Source organism: Hyla sarda, chromosome 2 (genome assembly GCF_029499605.1).
Source record: "Hyla sarda isolate aHylSar1 chromosome 2, aHylSar1.hap1, whole genome shotgun sequence".
Lineage (NCBI taxonomy): Eukaryota > Metazoa > Chordata > Amphibia > Anura > Hylidae > Hyla > Hyla sarda.
This window is the reverse complement of record NC_079190.1, coordinates 276,651,871-276,657,870: the sequence shown is the minus strand read 5'-3', so window position 1 is coordinate 276,657,870 and position 6,000 is coordinate 276,651,871.

Below are 6,000 nucleotides of genomic sequence, written 5' to 3'. Positions count from 1 at the left end.
TCTTTGGGGGCACGCACAGCCCTTCATGTGCTTGCCAGAGGTAGCCTGACTGCCATTAGGTACCGAGGTAAGATCCTCAGACCCCTTGTGAGACCATATGCTGGTGCAGTTGGCCCTGGGTTCCTCCTAATGCAAGACAATGATAGACCTCATGTGGCTGAAGTGTATCAGCAGTTTCTGCAAGAGGAAGGCATTGATGCTATGGAATGGCCCGCCCGTTCCCCAGACCTGAATCCAATTGAGCACATCTGGGACATCATGTCTCGCTCCATCCACCAACGCCACGTTGCACCACAGACTGTCCAGGAGTTGGCATCAGGAGCATGCCCAGGCGTTTTAGTGAGGTCATACGGGCACGTGGAGACCACACACACTACTCAAGTCACACAAGTCTCATTTAGACTTTTTTTTAAGGACATTACATCAAAGTTGGATCAGCCTGTAGTGTGGTTTTCCACTTTGATTTTGAGTGTGACTCCATATCCAGACCTCCATGGGTTGATAAATTTTATTTCAATTGATAATTTTTGTGATAATTTCCATTGATAATTTTATAATTTTGTTGTCAGCACATACAACTATGTAAAGACGATAGTATTTCATATGATTAGTTCATTCATTCAGATCTAGGATGCGTTATCTTAGTGTTCCTTTTATTTTTTTTGAGCAGTGTGTGTATATATATATATATATATATATATATATATATATATTGAATGCAGTTAAGGCTATTTTTTTCCGTGTCTTGCTGGCTACATAGGCTGTTATGATATTATCAGTATTGGGCAGTAGAACCAGATGTGATCCAGTTGAAAGCCTTTAGTACTTGCTTAGCCTATATTGTGTCTTGTGTCAGCCAAATAATGGTATCCAATGTTTCCACAAGGTGGTAGTGTATGTCTTTGTATGCTTACAAGTTTTCCATACCTGTCTACAAAGTAAGGTGTAGCTTTCAAGTTACAGGGCTTGGCAAGATCTCAATTAGTAACAAAGAGTTAGGACAAGTACAGTCTGGTGTAACCTGGTAGAGCTAAACTGTATCCCTCAGTATTAATTTACTATGTTGAGCAATACCACTCAGCAATACAATATTGAAAGTACATTTTATGTATCATAGGTAAACAGTATATGACATTAGCATATTATTGCTTTGCATGGAAAAAGTAAATTTAACTTAAAAGGGGTACTCTGGTGGAAAACAAATGTTTTCAAATCAACTGGTGCCAGAAAGTTATACAAATTTCTATTAAAAAAAAACTCCAGCCTTCCAGTGCTTATCCGCTGCTGTATGCTTCAGAGAAAGTTATGTAGTTATTTCCAGTCTTAGCCAGTCATTGGTTGTAGCCGTAACCTAAGTCTAAATGTTGACATTCACTAGGAAGTGATGGGGATAGTGGACCTGGACACTGTAGCAACAGCAGCATCAGGGGACCAGGCAGATAAGTATGCATTTTTTTAGCCACTGTGACCCCCTTTGAAGTTTTTCTTTATTCAACAGAAGGCTCAGGGACTCTGCAGAGCCTCATAGTCTTTTTTCCTAGTGTAAAAGGGTGTGAATCAGTCCATATTATACTGTAGCATATATTAAAGCATATAGGGAACTAGGACACTTTGGCAGTCAGTTTGTTAAATTCACTATTACAATTTTACGTAAAGTAGCAATGCATGCTAAAAGGTTATTGACAGGTATGACGAGAATTAAATTATTAACTGTAATGAATATATTTGCCCTGCCTGATTACAAACAGGTGGTTATGGGTGTGAAAACATGACTAAATATCATTCAACTGCTTTTTTAATTTACTAGTTTAATGCCTACTAATATAAATGCAAAATATTTTTTTTTATCTCTCACAATTTCAAAAAAAATGGTGCTGATGGCGCAAACACATTTACAGGTATTTACGGTTGCTTTTTTGCCTCAACTTATAGTTAGTTAATCAGTGAAAGGAAATGTCTGACTGTGTGGTGTCACAGTATTGGCCCAATCTTGTATGTTTGGGTGGTTTTTGAAGAAAAAAAGCAATAATTTTAACAAATTGTCATGATGACGATGGTGTTTGCCTGTGTCTTCAGTCATCTGTTGGCTAGCATACAATGAAGTAGAAAATATCAAGGCAAAGTTTGAAAGATTAAAAAAAAAAATGCATTTGAATTGTCTGCAGGAGCCTTAATATCTCAGCATAAAGGATATTAAAGTGGTTCTCAGGATTAGAAAAACAGAGCAGTTTTTTTTAACCCCTTCACAACAACGGACGTAAATGTATGTCCTGATGTGGCGGTACCTAACGCACCAGGGCGTATATTTACATCATGTTCATGGCACGAGCATCGGACCGGTGCTTGCATCATGGACGGCAGGTCCTGGCTGCTATCAGCAGCCAGGGACCTGCCTGTAATGGCGGACATCAGTGATCGTGCTGATGTCCGCCATTAACCCCTCAGATGCCGTGATCAATACAGATTACGGTATCTGCGGCAATGCGGTCGTTTAAATGGACAATCGGATCACCTGCTGCCGCTGGGATCCGATCATTCAACATGGCGGCCGGAGGTCCCCTTACCTGCTCTGGCCGTCATCCCGGGATCTTCTGCTCTGGTCTGAGATCGAGCAGACCAGAGCAGAAGATCAACGATAATACTGATCAGTGCTATGCCTATGCATAGCACTGTTCAGTATATACCATCTATTGATTGCTATGAATAATCCCCTATATAAAAGTGTAAAAAATAATAATAATAATAATTTGGAAAAGAAAAGCCTCTCCCCCCTATCAAAATTTAAATGGACCCTTTTTCCTATTTTATCCCAAAAAAAGCATTTAAAAAAAAATGTATAAACATATTTGGTATCGCAGCGGGTGTAAATGTCCAAACTATCAAAATATAATGTGAAAGATCCGGCATAAACATAAAAAAAAAAAAAAAAAGTCCAAAATTGCTGCTTTTTTGTCACATTTTATTAAAATAAATAAAAAGTTATCAAAAACTATTAAATATAAGCAAAAGTGGTACCAATAAAAACTACAGATCACAGCGCAAAAATTGAGCCCTCAAAACTCCCTGCATACAAATTTTGCTAAAAAAGTTTGAGATTATTTTTTTTTTTAAGTGGTACAATAATAGAAAAACACGTAACCATATCATTTTAATTGTATTGACCCACAGAATAAAGAAAACATGTCATTTTTACCATAAAGTGTATAGCGTGAAAACAAAACCTTCCACAATTTGCTAAATTGCAGTTTTCTTTTCAATTTCCCCGCATAAATAATATTTTTTTTGGTTGCGCCATACATTTTATGGTAAAATGAGTGATGTCATTACAAAGTACAATTGATCATTGTAATGTCAGTGCTCTGGCCAGACAGGCTGGCCGTGAGCGCTCTACTGTCAAGTCCCCCCTGCCGGTGGGGCTAGGATTCGCATTGTGGGACGTGCCCGCATGCAAGTCCCAGCCCGTCTCTTACCTCCCTGGTGTTCCGTGTTCTCAGCTCCGGCCCGCATGCCCCCGCCTCCTACATTTAAAGGGCCAGTACACCCTTAATTAGTGAACTCACCTGCACATTGTCTTATAAATATCTGCACCTCCCATCACTCCCATGTGATGAGAAAGCTTGTGTTCCATTGTTCCTGTTATCGTATACCTGACCCTTATTCAGTGTCCTTACCCTGCTACCCATACCACATCTTGTCTGTATCCTTCTTTGCCATGCTTGATCCCAGCAACCTGTGTGGACGGGTTGTGCCAGGGGTTGCGATCTGGGTGCCGCCTGCCACAACAAGACCATCCCGCTTTGCGGCGGGCTCTGGTGAAAACCTTAGACTCTTCTCCCTGGCATGGCTCACGTCATCATCCACACAGGCCCAGGGGATCCACCAACTGCCTTGACCCTTACAATGATGCAAAAACAAGCCCACATATGGGTCTGTGGATGGAAATATGAAAGAGTTTTATGTTTTTAAGAAGACAGGGAGGAAAAACAAAAATGCTAAAATAAAACTGGCCTGGTCCTTAAGGCCAAAATGGTCTTGGTCCTTAAGGGGTTAAAGACAGCAAACCTGTCCTCAAGTTTTATGTGGTATTGCAGCTCCATTCTATTAAAGTTAAAGGGGTATTCTGGGCAAAAACATCTTATCCCCTATCGAAAGGATAGGGGATAAGATGTCTGATCTCGGGGGGCCCGCTGCTGGGACTCCCCCACAATCTCCTTGCAGCAGCCCGCATTCTATGCGTAGCTGCGTCTGAAGTTTCGGAAAGCTCTGGGCTTCCGAGACGGGGAGGTGATGTCACGCCACGCCCCCTGTTGTGGCCATTACACCCCCTCCCATAGACATGAATGGAGGGGGCGTGGCGTGGCATGACGTCCCCGTCTCTGAGGCCCGGCGGTTTCCGAAACTTCAGACGCAGCTACGCATAGAATGCGGGCTGCTGCAGGGAGATCGCGGGGGGTCCCAGCGGCGGGCCCCCCCGCGATAAGACATCTTATCCCCTATCCTTTCGATAGGGGATAAGATGTTTTTGCCTGGAATACCCCTTTAATGAAGCTAAGTTGTAATATCACACACAACATAAGGACAGGTATGGTGCTTTTTGTAAAAGAAGAAATTAGCTCTGTTTTTGTATTCCTGGATAACCCCTTTAACGTAATCTGTCTATAAACACATTTTTGTAATGTTAAAAATTGACCAGCCATTTTCTTCAGGATCTGCCAATGATCTAACTTGTTAGGTGGACAGCAGACTCCATTGGCTATTGATTGATAGGAAAAATCAAGAAGACACTCAAATGATCACTCGTAATTTCAAACAACTTTCCTCAATGTGATAACCAATGTGATTTTTAACATATTTGTAAATCACTTAATTTACCAAATATCACTCCTTGCCCCCCCCCCAATTAAAAAACAAAACAAAAAACTAAAGTCTTAGACTGTGAGCCTCCCTTCCTTGCAATCTGCTGTCCACTGCCTGCTACTATGACAATTTCATCTCTAGCATCAGAGATACCAGAAATTGGGGGTGAAGCTCAGTGTTATGAACAGGAGTGGACTGTATGCATGGATTGTGAGGCTGTGGACTCCAGAGGGTCCACACTGTGCCTGAAAGGTAGATAAGGGCTTACATCTTTTCTTTTACCAACTCATAGTTGTGGGTAACTGTCCCTTGTGTAACTATGTGTTCTCACTATGTACACAATGCTGCCTCCTGAACATAACCCCTCGTCCTCCTCTTTTTAGCCACCATGATTCAGCTCACATAGCACCCCAAGGCCATCTATAGTAGTGTACTGTAAATCATCCTCCAGCACCGTACCAGTGCATTTAGTCTATGCAGTGCACTAACTAACTCATACTATGCCAGAGAGGTGGAGGGCTTAGAAGTAGGTGCTACAATTATTTTTAAAATACAGGTACACTTTAAGATATCCACAACTTCAGAAATAGTATACAGAATTTTTAATCATTGCTGTCCATAGTCTTTCAGTGCTTTCCAGACTCTCTTAGACTATTCCCCTGAAGTCAAAGAAATTTCAACCAAGTACCCTGAAGTCCTCAGACTCTTGACTTTTTCAGATTTTGTTATGTTTGGCCTTGTACAAATAAAAAAATGATTCTATCATTCTGCATTCAATACCACATAATGAAAAAGTGAAAACAAAATGTTAGAAATCTTTGCTGATTTATTAAAAAGAAAAATCTGAAGGGGTTATCCAGCATTAGGGGATTTTAGTATGTACCTGGTAGACAGTAATGGACATGCTTAGGAAGGATCTGCGCTTGTCTATGGCTAAATGGCTATTGTTAGATTACCATAACACTGTGGCTAGATTTTTGTGAACTTGTATTTCCTGTTTTCAGTTTTCTTTTTTGCCTACAAATCCCATGATTCAATTTTCCTCCTTCCCACACATCAGCCACCCCACTCATTGAAACATAAATGAGCTGCAGACCTGTGGTTTTCAATCACAGTGCCTCCAGCTGTTGCATTAGTTGCAGA